The sequence below is a fragment of the Pelodiscus sinensis genome, chromosome 2 (genome assembly GCF_049634645.1).
Source record: "Pelodiscus sinensis isolate JC-2024 chromosome 2, ASM4963464v1, whole genome shotgun sequence".
NCBI classification, from domain to species: Eukaryota; Metazoa; Chordata; order Testudines; family Trionychidae; genus Pelodiscus; species Pelodiscus sinensis.
Genome location: NC_134712.1, coordinates 134,815,391 through 134,829,164, shown reverse-complemented (window position 1 = coordinate 134,829,164; position 13,774 = coordinate 134,815,391). Strand labels below are relative to the sequence as shown.

The following is a 13,774-nucleotide window of genomic DNA, read 5'->3' as shown; positions in this document are numbered from 1 at the left end:
TCCAAATAATCAAGTGCCAATATTTTAACAGGAAATCATGTAAATTAGCTGCACAGACTGACTCATGATCTTTTCACAAAATACTTTTTTGCTGTGAGACAAAAAAAGCAGATCATTCATTTCAGCAATTTAAAAGCTTTGCAAAAGGACATTTTTAGAGAGAAAGGGAAAATATGCTAATATTTCTATAATTGTTGGCCTATTATCATTGTCATTATCCAGCTCCTATTTTCACGTTTTGTTTTGTTTCTTAATTTAAAATTCCTCTCTTTTCTCCGCAAGCATTGCAATTCTGACCCAGATTTAAGTTGTCAAACAAATTCTAAGGATGGGAACAACACAGTTTTATTGCATATTTTACTTTAAATTTGCCACACACAAAAATCAGATGCTATTGGAACAGGAAAAACAGACTCTAATTTCTGAAGCTTGCGTTCTACTCATTAAGAATTTTAAATGCATAAATTTTAGAGAAGCTGAGAGATACTGCAGGTGGCTCAGCATCTCTGAAAATCAGCTCCCAGATTTTGATATTGTATTTCTGGAGACATTTAGGACCAAAATACTCCCCTCAGAACATGGACACATAAAAAACTTGAGATTTCTTTATCACTAAGTTTCTATTACCTGCACCAATCTAGTGGGGTGGATTTCAGGTTGTGCAGAACCTCTTAAATCAAAGTGCTCAATGACCTAGAAGCAAATCCCATAGATTCATTCACACAGGGGGACATCCCCCTCCACAGTGCTCCCCTCTTCCTCAAAGCACAGCAGCATTTATTAAACATATTTCTGGATTGCAAGAGGTTGTTGTCAATCAATGGTACAGAGTTAACACTTCCAATCAGAGTCAGAAACAAAAAGGGAAAATGTGCAACTGGCAAAGAACAAGGAGGCCACCTACAATACCACAGGATGCGTGAACGAGACTGCCAACAACGGACACAGTCGGGGAAGTAGCCCAATTCCTTCCTTGACAGAGTGTATCTTTGCACAGAAGATCTACCCAAATACAAGGGACAATTCCCACCCATGTCCATATCCACTCTGCTGTGACTGACTGGCTGCGTCTAGACTGGCATGATTTTCTGGAAATGCTTTTAACGGAAAAGTTTTCCATTAAGAGCATTTTTGGAAAAGAGCGTCTAGATTGGCATGGACACTTTTCCGCAAAAAAGCCCCGATCGCCATTTTCGCAATCGGGGCTTTTTTGCGGAAAACAAATCTGAGCTGTCTATACTGGCCCATTTGCGCAAAAGTTTTGTGCAAAAGGACTTTTGCCTGAACAGGATTTCCGCAAGAAGCACTGATTTCTTACAGTAGGAAGTCAGTGCTTTTGCGGAAATTCAAGCGGCCAGAGTAGACAGCTGGCAAGTTTTTCCGGAAAAGCGGCTGATTTTCCGGAAAAAGTGGCCAGTCTAGGCACAGCCACTATGTTTAACCTCCTATGGATGGCTTGCCCCAAAACATTTATTCACTACTACTTTAAAACTTGCACACCTTAATCAGGAAAATCTTCTTTATGTAGTCTTTGTATGTTATGAACTTTTGTAGTCTTTCTTTGAACTGTGTAACATGAATTTGATTTCAAATATTTGGAAATCAAATGGAATATAGTGCTAATTCCACAAAATAGACAGAGGGCTGCATTCTACAACAGCAAAAGCTTCATGGTGATCTTTAAATCTAGTTCAGTGTTTCTCAACCTTTTTAGATACAAGGAACCAGCTTGTTGCCTTCTTAAACACTGTCAGAAAAATCTCAGAGACAAGCACCAGTGCATGCTAGGGATATGAACAACTAGTAGACTATCCGATAAGCAAATGCTTATCGGATAGTCGACATACTAGTCAACTAGTTGCTTCTCCTCTCCCACCCCCCGCTGCCTCTATCAGAAAGAGGCAGCAAGGGTGGGAGAGAGGAAGGGGTGCTTCAAAGCGTCAGTGCTGTGTGGAGCCTGGGGCCAGACCCTAGGTTCCACACTGTGCTGCTGCTTTGAAATGCCACATACAGACCTGGGCCAGCTGAGGCGTCCCTGGCTGGCCCCAGGCTGTATGTGGCTTTTCAAAGGAGCAGCACCGCATGGAGCCCGGGGTCAGCTGGAGACTCCCCTACTGACCCCGGGCTCCATGCAGCGCTGCCACTTTGAAACGCCACATGGAGCCTGGAGCCAGCAGGGGACTGCTTGAGACCCCCGCTATCCCCATGCTCCCCACAGTGCTTTTGCCGTTGAATGTAGCAACAGCCTTGGGGCTGTTGCTACACTTGAAAGGCAGAGGCACCCTTATTGACTAATCCAGTTTTTCCCAAATGGTGCTCCACAGAACCCTAGGGTTCTGTGAAGTGGAACTTGGGGTTCTGAGAAAACAGTCTGCTCCCCCGCACGCTACAGAACCCACAGGCAGCTCCCATTGGGGTTTTGCCAGTGAGGATAGGATTCTGGGGTGATCGTTCCACCACCTACTGTGGCTGCCCACCCCCGCGTATGGCAAGACCCCTCCTCACCCTGCAGGACTGCCCTATCCTGGTGCCTTGCAGCCATCTTCTCATGTGCAAGCAGCAGTGTTTACAGTGGCAGCTGCTGCTGCTGCTGCTGAGAGAGGGAGGGGGAGGAGTGGCCAGAGCCGAGGATCCACTCTCGGACCTTGACGTGTTTGTACCTGCTGCCTGCACGGAACCTGGCTCGGGCTCTGCTGCCCCTTCCCACCCTCGGGGTGCGCTTCGGCTCGCTGCCCTCCATATGCTGCTGCTCTCTCTCCCCTGTACCCCTACCCATCATGTTGGGGAAGTGTCAGAGTTTGATCTGGCGGGGAAGGTCGTAGTTTCTACACCCTCCCTCCCCCCACCCTGCCAGCAGGAATTATGGCCTGGTGCTGCAGCTGCGCCGGGTTCCCCGCTGCATGGGCCGGGGGGAGGAGACTGAGCTCCCTCCCTCCTCCTCCCCACCCCTCCATGAACAAGAGCATGCTGCCTGAAGGGGTTCCCTGCTGCAGCAGGGTGCCAAGCCAGGTAAGCAATCCCCCTCATACCCAGACCTCGCACCCATATCCCCCTCACTCCCCTCCCCCCTGCCAAGAGCCTGCATTCCCAGCTTGCTCTGACACCATGCCCCACGTCCCCTCTTGTACCTCCCCTTCTGGCCAGACACCCTGCGCGAAAACCCTCCTGTACCCTCCCACCTGGCCAGACAACTCTGCCCCAAGCTTTCTCCTGTACTCTTTTTCCTGGCCAGAACATTGCAGATCATCTTTGTGATTTATACACAAACATCATGAAGTATTTTCTGACCATAAATGACAACAATGACTGGATTTGAAATCCATTAAGTATAACAGGAAAGCCAGTCAGTTTTTCTATGCAAGATTATAAAAACCTAATCAAAATCACTTCAGATGGCCAATTAATACAAACATTGAAAGAAGTTTCTCTGATTACATTTTGGGGAGGCTTATGTCAGGAATATTCAGCTTTATCAAGATGTACAATTCGTCAGTTGTTAACCTTCACTAGCATATACTTGTGTGAAACTGGGTTCTAGAATTATGCAGCAACAAAAACAAAATAACTGGTAAACCTCATTGTAGGAGGAATAAGAGCTATTTCAGAAGAAGGGTTTTCTTTCGAAGTAACCGCATCTAGACAATGTTTCTTTTTTCAAAATAGCGCTATTTAGAAATAGCGCCATAACGCTAATATGCAAATGAAGCATGGAAAATTCAAATCCGTGTTTCATTTGCAATTGTGCTCAGCTGCATTTGCATCCCTCTCTCGAAAGAGGGTGCAAGTGTAGACATACCTTGGGAGTGGATATCCAACCAGTCATGCACTCACCTTAGAGCAGTTCCAGCTATTTGTATTTCTCTAGTTTATTGACAAGGTTATGTGAAAGTGAACCACATGCTTTACTGAAGTCTAGATATACCACCCTAATCACTTTCCCCTTATCCACAAGACTTGTTATCCTATCAAAGAAAGCTATCAGATTGGTTTGACATGATTTATTCTTTTAAAATCCATTTGTTCTTTGAATTCCATCCATCCATCTGTGACTATTATTTATCACCTTATTATCTTCCAGATGTTTGCAGATAAATTCCTTAATCATTTGCTCCATTATTTTTTTTGGCATATAAATTAAACTGACTGGTCTGTATTTTCCTGGTTTGTCCTTATTTCCCTTTTTATGGATGGTCACTATGGGTAAATCTACACAGCAGCGTTATTTCAGAATGGTGTCCATTATTCCAAAATAACTATGTGAGCATCTACACAGCTAGCCCATTATTTCAAAATAATTTTGACATAACAGGCAGTTTATTTTGGCATTTGTAAACCTCATTCCATGAGGAATAATGCCTCTTTTGAAATAGCTATTTCAGGAATAGCAGAGTGTGGATGCTCTACTGCTGCTATTTCAAAATAGCTATTCCCCAAGGCCATTCAAATTAATTACTGCCTAGTGCTTCCTGGGGCTCTAAATCAAGGTAGCAAGTCCACATTAAGGGAGCCTGCCTCAGACTAAGTTCCAGGCTTCCCTGTAATGTAGACGCACTATTTTGAAATAAGTTATTTCAAAGTATTCCAAAGTAATCATGCAGTGTAGACATAGCCGATATGTGCCCTTTTCCAGTCTTCTGGAATCTCTCTCGACTTCCATGAGTTTTCAAAGATGATAGCTAATGGCTCTATCAGCTTCTTGAGTATTCTAGGATGCATTTCATCTGACTCTGGCGATCTGAAGACATCTAACTTTTCTAAGTAATTTTTAATTTGTTCTTTTCCTATTTTAACTTTTGATTCTACCCTATTAGCACTAGCATTCATTATATTTGGCATCCAGTCACCTCCAACCTTCTTGGTGAAAACTGAAACAAAGACATCATTCAGCACCTCTGCCATTACCACGTCTTCTGTTAGGCTATGTCTAGACTGCAGGCTTCTTTTGAAAGAGGCTCTTTCAAAAGCATCTTTCGAAAGAGCCTCTTTCAAAAGAGAGCGTCTAGACTGCATGGAGAAATTTCGAAAAAGCTGCTTTCTTTTTCGAAAGAAAGCATCCAGTGAGTCTGGATGCTCTCTTTCGAAGAAGCCCTATTTACATTGAAGAACGCCTTCTTTCGAAAGAGGAACTTTCGAAAGAAGGCGTTCTTCCTCGTAAATTGAGGTTTACCGCCATCGAAAGAAAAGCCGCATTCTTTCGAATTAATTTCGAAAGAACGTGGCTTGAGTCTGGACGCAGGGGAAGTTTTTTCGAAAAATGGCTACTATTTTCGAAAAAACCACTGAGTCTGGACACAGCCTTCTTGTTTCTCCCTCTTCATTAAGTAATAGGCCTACCCTGTCCTTGGTCTTCCTCTTGCTTCTAATATATTTGCAGAATGTTTTCTTGTTACCCAATATTTCTCTAGCTAGACTGGCTTGTTTTGTGTCTTCCTCTTTTTAAATTTGCCCCTCTATACTTGTGTTATTTGCTTATATTCATCCTTTGTCCTTTGATCTAGTTTCCACTTTTTGTGACTCCTTTTTGATTTTTAGATTATTCTAGATCTACTGGTTAAGCCGAGGTGGTCTCTTGCCACACTTCCTATTTTTCCTGTGCAGTGCAATAGTTTGCTCTTGTGCCCTTAGTAATGTCTTTTTGAAAAACTACCAACTGTCTTCAATTGTTTTTCCTCTTAGGTTGACATGCATGGCTGCAGCGGCCATGGAGAGGAGTTTCTCACCTGGCCCAAGCTGCTGAAGTGAGAGAGGGCTGGGGCTATCCTCTCTCCCCAGGTCAGCCTGCACACTGAACTCCTCATCCCCAGCTCTCAACCCCAGAACAATTATATAAATGAAGAAAAACAAACTTATTTGAGTTAAGGACCCAAGCAATGCTGTTTCAATCTTCTAGAAAATAAAACTGCCATGTTTTCTCGTTTGGAATGTAATATGCCCTTCAGTGGAGGGTAATACATCACACTGACAATTTTGACCCAAATGGTATGCCACAGATGAAAATTCATTAACATGCATATTTATTCTCTGAGAGACATGTCATGAAATGCTATATTACCTTATAAAAAAGTGTACAATATATGTTATGTTAGTTAATATGTGCCTTTTGCTTGTAATACTCAGGAACAAGACATGCAGGAAGTCTCTTACAGCGACTGACACAGTGAAACCTCAGTTTATAGAGAAAATTCCGAACTATTTCAATGCACTGCATTTTGGAAACTACAATTCCAATTACAATATCTCAATATATACTGTTAAATTAATCTGTGGAGAAAGAGAAATTGGGATGATCTATTTCTTCACAAAAACTTTTCACAATAGTCCTGATCAGACATGTACTATGTATGCCAGCTCGACTTTTTAAACTCTAGAATTTTTAACAAATGATCTTTTATTTATCCCATATAGCTTGCCTCAGCTATTAAACTGGTCTCATTATATATGATAAAGAAATGACAATGAATAGTAGTCTAGAACCAGAAAAAAGCACATAAAAATATCACCACAAACATGAGCATGGAAGAGGATGAAATATAAACCATATTTGATAGCAACACTAATACAGGAATCTCACCCAAATCATGATCTGGGAATCCACAACTTTTATCTGAAGAAGTGGGTAGTGCCCACAAAAGCTCAAGATATCATCTAAATTTTTTGTTAGTCTATAAGGTGCTGCAGAACTATTTGCTGTATACGTTTTTTCATCAACAAAAAGAGATGACATATATATGAGGTATTATAATGGTGATATAATCCAAGGACATATCCCAAGTCAGTCAAGATCCCCATTGACTTAGTTGGAGTTTTGGCTGAATAAGGGCTCAGTCAGGATAACACTATTTGATTCTGAGTGCACAGAGATACCACACAGCTACATTTTTGAGATGTGTCAAAGAACAGAATAATGTTCTTAATGTGCTAGCACCCTGGGGACCAGGAGACCAAGAAGAAAAGAAAGCACAGTGCACCCACGCATTCAAAATGAATACAAGTTTTAAACCTTATTTACATGGCAGATGGTTAAATGAACCAGTAAGACACAGCAGGCCATATGGCTGAACTAGCTAATGCATGCATTGGGTGTGTCACCTAATGCCTCTAGCATACCCAAGACATGTATTAAACAGAACACGCAATATGGTCTGGAGTTCCTTCTTCTTAATTGGATATATTTTCCCCCAAATAGTATTTCTTAGCAATTTAAATAAGTTTAAAAAATACTTGTAAACCACATATATTGGTTCTCATTTTTTAACAAATAGTACATTTGATACTTAATATTTCCACTTTATTTATTTAAAGTTTTCAGATGCTTTGCATTTTTTTGAGCAGTCCTTTCTGGGGACTGTTTCTCTAACTGCTTGTACAAACTCTGACCAGACTGATCATATGCAGGGATGGTGACAGACTTTGATGGGCCTTGGCTAGGTGAGTGGGAGCCCCTGTCTCTTCCCCTCCCATGAAATGCATGGAACTTCAGGTGGAAGGGCAGAGTTCGGGGTAGACACCCCCCTCCAGAGTGAACTGTGTGGCACTTTGGTGGCAGTTTAAGGCTAGGTCTAGACAGCAGCGTTTCTGCGGGAAAAGCTACACAAAATGTGCTCAACATTTTGCATAGCCTTTTCTGCCTTTTTTTTTCCCCGGAAGAGGCTTTTCCGCCATTTGGCCCCATCTAGATAGGGCCAAATGGTGGAAAAGCCTCCTCTTTCGGTGGAGCCCTTATGCCTCATGAATCGAAATATACAGGGCTCCCTGAAAGAGCACATTTGCTCTTTCACAAAAAAAAGTGCAAGAGCAAACACGTTCCTTGGATGCGGTGGGGTTTTTGCGGGATACCTCTGGTATCCCACAAAAACACTGTTGTCTAGATGTAGCCTCAAGGTCCTGGGGTTCCATCCTCTGCTGCTTCCATGGTAGCGCATTAAATTGCTGGGTTCTAGGGTAACTGCCCTCTCTCCCACCCCGTCTGTGGCCTTGATATCATGCAGTATTTTTTAAAATATCGTTAGGTTTCATATTCATCTAATTTCTGAAGATTTTCTGCATCTTGCATCTCCCTGCTCAGTTCCGGCTCATGCTGCGTTATTAGACCCTAATAAAGCAAACACACACTATAATGTACAAGTTCTTGGGTTTGGAAGGGGGGCTCTTGGCAGCCTTACTTCCTGCCCAGTTTCTCTTAGTACCCAGGTAAAGCCTATTTACTCATGCCTTGTGTGTGGTTTGCACTCAGATGACCTGACACGCCCCAGCCACCACCCAGGTGGCTGGTTTGTGTGTGTTATAGGCCCTTTACTGACAAGCAAACAGCCAGACTGATTTCTATCAACCAGATGAAAAATGCATTCAGTTTGTTTCATTCTGAAGCACTGTCAAAAGAACAGAAGATTTTTGTTGAAATGTATAAGCAGGCAATGTCTCAAGATCATATGATAGACATAAATTCATAAAATTTTAATAAATACACACAGAAATGCCTCGCATAGTTGATTTAATACAGATTATCTCCTGTACAGAAAACATGAAGCTCCTTCAAACATCTTGCATGCTAAATTTCTTTGGTCTGAAAATCAGGTTGGAAATTTCACATTAGGTTTTCTTGTGAAATTTTCAGTGTGCTTTGCTTTTAGCTGCACTAGCGATACTGCAAAAGCTAAAAAGTGAAAACGTGTATGAGGATTTAATACAAATTCTATCACTACACTTTTTAAACCTAAAACAATGGCTTTGTTCATTGAGGTGTTAGGTTATAGGACAAATTGTTTTCACCCAAATGTATCCTTGTTTTTAACACAGATTAGCATAAATAAATAAAAAAAACTCCTAGATGTGTTTTCTTCAGTTTTTATATTCACTTTTATAATCCCTCCATGTTTTTCAGAGCTGGAAATCACAATTGTACCTTTTTAATTCTGTACCCTTACAAATGCAGCAGCTTTCATGAAAAGAGTAAGTACATTTATATTTTTGAAAGCGTTTTCTTTTCCAGGTACCGTATTTTCCGGTGTATAAGGCGACTGGGCGTATAAGATGACCCCCTAATTTTCTAGTTAAAAGATAGGTTTTCGTCTTATACTCGCCTATAAGACTACCCCCCCTTAAGAGGCCAACCGGCAGTGCCCCAGCGCCCCCCCGCCTCCGCTCCCGGTGTCCCTGGTCTGCTGGAGACGGTCCCCAGCAGACCAGAGGCACCGGGAGCAAAGCCGCAGCCATGGCGGGGTCCCGCGCCTCTGAGGCTTTGCCAGAGCAAAGCCTCAGAGGCGCGGGACCCCCTCCAACTCCCAGCTTTGCTCCCGGTGTCCCTGGTCTGCTGGAGACGGTCCCCAGCAAAGCCTCAGAGGCGCGGGACCCCGCCATGGCTGCGGCTTTGCTCCCGGTGCCTCTGGTCTGCTGGGGACCGTCTCCAGCAGACCAGGGACACTGGGAGCAAAGCCTCTGAGGACGCCAGCAGCGGGGCAGCCCAGGTGCGCCTGGGCTGCCCCGCTGCCGGAGCCCCTCCGCGGCTTTGCTCCACGTCTTCCTGGTCTGCAGACGCGGAACTGCTTTTCTCGCCCTGGAGTACTCACCCCCGAGAAAAGCCCCGGCGCATAACGACCCCCGATTTTTGGGGGATGTTTTTTAGCATAAAAAGTCGTCTTATACGCTGGAAAATACGGTACTGTCCTCATTCCACTCCAAAGCATTCACCTACTTAAAACATTTCATCACAAATATATGTCTAGAGGAAAAGGAGAAATATGCCTGGGAGCTAAAATGAGATAAGAGGCAGAGATAGCCAGCTACAGCCAGCAGATTAAAAGTCAAACAGGTTTGGAGAGATAGTTCCTGATTCATTTCTGAGACAGAGAGCTAAATTGGGGATGGAGGGAATAAAACACAAACCCGCACTAAAAAACCATCATCACCCAATAACAGCAATCAGTCTTAATTGAGACAGAAAATAAAAGATAATATCATGAAATATAGCTTTTTATTAGGTTGACAGATCACTTTTCTCCATCATGCTTTTTGAAAAAACAAAATAAAACAAAACCCTAAATTTTAAGTTATTTTTTTTAAATGAAGTATCACGCATAACAGAAACACACAGCAATATTTTCTAATGGAAATCAACATTTCTTACTTTCCTTTCACTAGCTGCTCTAGTTCAACGTTGAGTCCTCCAAAGACAGCATGGTATTGCTAGACAATGATGCCAGGCAACAGCATGTATACTGCCTGGGTGATTAACCACTGCTCCATGACAGTTTCTGACTTCAAAATAAAATCATGTTACGTTCCCAAAGCAGAACTTTATTTTTCAGCTTAATGTCTGGGTTTTTATCTGCACAATAATAATAATAACAGATTCAACTCACTTTTGAAGAACAAAAGCTTATTTTGCAATACAGGCAGTCCCCGACTTACGCGGATCCGACTTATGTCGGATCCGCAGTTACGAGCGCGGCTTTTCTCGCCCCGGAGGACATGGACTGCGGGACCTCGTGGTCCCGCCGCCCGTGTACTCCGGGGTGAGAAAAGCTGCTCCGCGTCTCCCTGGTCTGCAGACCAGGAAGACACGGAGCAAAGCCGCGGAGGGGCTCAGGCAGCCGGGCAGCCCAGGCGCAGACCAGGGAGACGGGGAGCCGCGGAGCACGCCCGCAGGGGGACAGCTCAAGCGCGCCCGGGCTGTCCCGCTGCGGGTGTGCTCCAAGGCTTTGCTCCCCGTCTCCCTGGTCTGACCAGCAGATCAGGGAGATGGGGAGCAAAGCCTCGGAGCACGCCAGCAGTGGGACAGAGCGGCGCGCCTGGACTGCCCCACTGCCTGTGTGCTCTGCGGCTTTGCTCCGTGTCTCCCAGGTCAGCAGACCAGGGAGACCAAGCAAAGCCGTGGAGGAGTTGGGCGTCCCCACCCCCGTCTCCCTGGTCTGCTGGGGGGGGGTGGTGCAGCTAGTGCCCCCCCCCCCAGCATACCAGGATTTTCTTGCCTACCCCTGGGGTAGAGCAGCTAGGGGCTGCCGGGTTGGTACCGCAGCGCTGCTCCGGACCAACCCAGCAGCACCCCAGCTGCTCTGCCCCAGGAGTCCTGATTCAGCCGCTGCTGGTCAGTTTCAGCAGCGGCTGAATCAGGACGCCTGGGGCAGAGCAGCTGGGGTGCTGCTGGGTTGCTCCAGTAGCGCCGAGGAGCCGCACTACTGGAGCAACCCAGCAGCACCCCAGCTGCTCTGCCCCAGGCGTCCCCAAGTCAGCCGCTGCTGAAACTGACCAGCGGCTGACTACAGAGTTGCTCTGCCCCAGGCTTCCTGGAATCAGCCGCTGATCAGTTTCAGCAGCAGCTGACTTGGGGATGCCTGGGTTTCTTAAGTTGAATCTGTATGTAAGTCAGAACTGGCGTCCAGATTCAGCCGCGGTTGAAACTGATGAGTTTCAACAGCGGCTGACGCCAGTTCCGACTTACATACAGATTCAACTTAAGAACAAACCTACAGTCCCTATCTTGTACGTAACCCGGGGACTGCCTGTATTAGCTCTCTTTCTTGCTTAGATTAACATTATTGCAATGCATTCAGTTTAGCAAGAAGAGAAACAGAAAGATAATGTTAGCACATGCGGTAGAAAATACCTCAAAAATAGACACACAGTGAAGAAAGACAATTTATGTCATGTAGATCCTAAACTTAACACTTCTTCTGCAAGAAATGCAGCTCAGAAAAGGAAGAGAAGTGTGTAGTTAGTGGAGTATCTCAGAGCCTGTTCTTCCTCTCCATAGGATAAACCTGTACAGAGTACAAGAAACTGCTCAATATTCTAGTTCTGCCCCCAAAAACAATAATGTTTAAGCATCCAATCCCACAGATCTCTGTAGACTTTGAGAGAGCCTCCAGATAGGGCTGAGAGACATACAATTTTCAACTGGAGCATCTGGTCAAAAAGGGACCATGGGGGCACTATTGACTGAGCAGTTAAAACTGTGGTCAGTAGCACAGTGGATCCAAGGTAGGCTCTAAGCCTGCCCTGATTCTATGCAGCTCCTGAAAGTGACTAGTGTTCCTCCATGACAAAAAAAAAAAAAAAAAGCCGCTGCCTCTTTAAACAAAACTCTGGGTGGTTTTTTGGCCATATTAGGCTCCTGTCGGCCAGCGTCATCTTGTTGGTGCCATTTTGCTTTACCTGACAGTGAGCACAGGGAACCAAGGGCCAAAGGGGCGGTTTTTAGGGGCAGAGGGGCAATTTCGGGGGAGGCTTCACGAGCCACAATATAAGGGGGGAGGAGCCACATGCGGCTCGCCAGCCACAGGCTGGCCAGCCCTGACTTAGGAAGTTACTTGTCAAAACACACTTATACTAAAAGGCAGAGAGTATTGAAGAATGGTGCATTGCAAAGTGAATTATTTAAGTTACTAAACAGTTGATCCACTCAGTCATATCCACATCTTGATCCACATCATTTTCTCCCAATAAACAGTTTTCCTTATGATGTTTCATTCTTGCAAGTAGGTCCTGAATCATTTTCTTGAACTGTTTACACTTGACACACTTTTCTTTTTCATACAGGGAACACATTCCTTCAAAATATTCCCAGATAAGGTCTCTCTTATGCCCAGAGGCCATGACAGTTTTTCTGTGATAAAAGTGTGGAGGAATATAGGAAGCTGTGTGTGTGCTCAACACCGTCTTCCCTTTTTCATTGCAGTTCATTCCACTGTTCCTTTCTATGCTGCCTCCATCCTTTCCTATAGATCAGGGGTGGGCTGGATCTGGCCCACCAAACGAGTTGATCCAGCCTGCGGAGGCCCTGCTGTTCCCCCACCCCTTAGCCAATCAGGGCCTGCGGGCAGGGGGACTGTGCAAAGTTTCCTCTGCCCTGCCCCTGCCTCTGCCCTGCAAGGAGCGTGTGGCACTTAGAAGCACCATGCGCTCCTGGCAGAATGGGAGGAGACTTCACGGCACTCCCCCACCCCCAAGCCTTAATGGCCTGGGGCCAGAACGGGGAGCACAGGAAGTCTCTTCCCACCCCAGGGGCATGGACAACTAGGGGGAACCTCTGGGGAGGGGACAAAGATTTCCCCACTCCCAGACCAATCATGGTCTGTGGGTGGGGAAGCTGGAAAGTATCCTGGCCCTGCCCCTTCCGGTGCGGCATGGGGCCACTTCAAAAATCATTGCCCACCCCTGCTATAGATCATCTCACTATCTTTAAGACAATGTCTTCACTAACTCCTCTTCCATGCTTGGCCAAGGTCCATCACCACATAAGCACGGAACAAAAACAATCTCATCCAGCTTGTGTCTTTCTTTGCACATGTTACTTTTTATTCTGCTGAAAAACAGAAATTGAAAGCCCAAAACTTTCAAGAAGCAAAAGCTAGTAGTTAGGCTGAACAGACTAGAGCCATTAATTCATTTTTATGAGACTGTAAGCATATGTGTGGGATGATCATGATGAAATTAAATGGTAAGTTATTTAAAAAAAAAGAAATGTAGTATCTTATTCATTTTTTTTTAAAAAAATCAAAAAATCCAATTTAAATAAAACATCTGATTTACATTTAAAAAATCTGTTGCGTTTTTTTACTTTTTAAAAAGTATCAATTTTGTCCACTCTGGTCAAGAACTAAAAACAAAACAAAATTAAAACAAAACAAAATCAGAATAAAGATCTTGCATTTCCCACACTGAATCACAAAGATTACTAGATTCTGGTTCCAGCTGTTGGGTATGGGAAGGAAATTCCAGAGGTAGGGCCCCTAAGTTGAGAATGAGTTCTGATGTTCTAACAAGTGCCAGAACAACT

The 13,774-nt window shown here is 44.5% G+C and overlaps 1 protein-coding gene and 1 long non-coding RNA gene across 10 annotated transcripts in view; one reads left to right on the top strand and one right to left on the bottom strand.

The window, feature by feature from the left end:
* LOC112545295 (uncharacterized) overlaps positions 1 to 10,276 on the top strand; it is a 53,653-nt gene extending 43,377 nt beyond the window's left edge. Inside the window, exons 4-5 of one of the 2 annotated variants that reach the window (XR_003088765.2) lie at positions 8,882 to 8,949; positions 10,138 to 10,276. This is a non-coding gene — a long non-coding RNA (uncharacterized LOC112545295). Of the gene's footprint in view, positions 1 to 5,676; positions 5,791 to 8,881; positions 8,950 to 10,137 lie in introns of those variants that run through there. The other variant, XR_012901792.1, reaches the window with a different exon arrangement.
* Positions 1 to 13,774, bottom strand: part of CTNND2 (catenin delta 2) — a 1,073,049-nt gene that overhangs the window by 425,866 nt on the left and 633,409 nt on the right. The window lies entirely within an intron of this gene.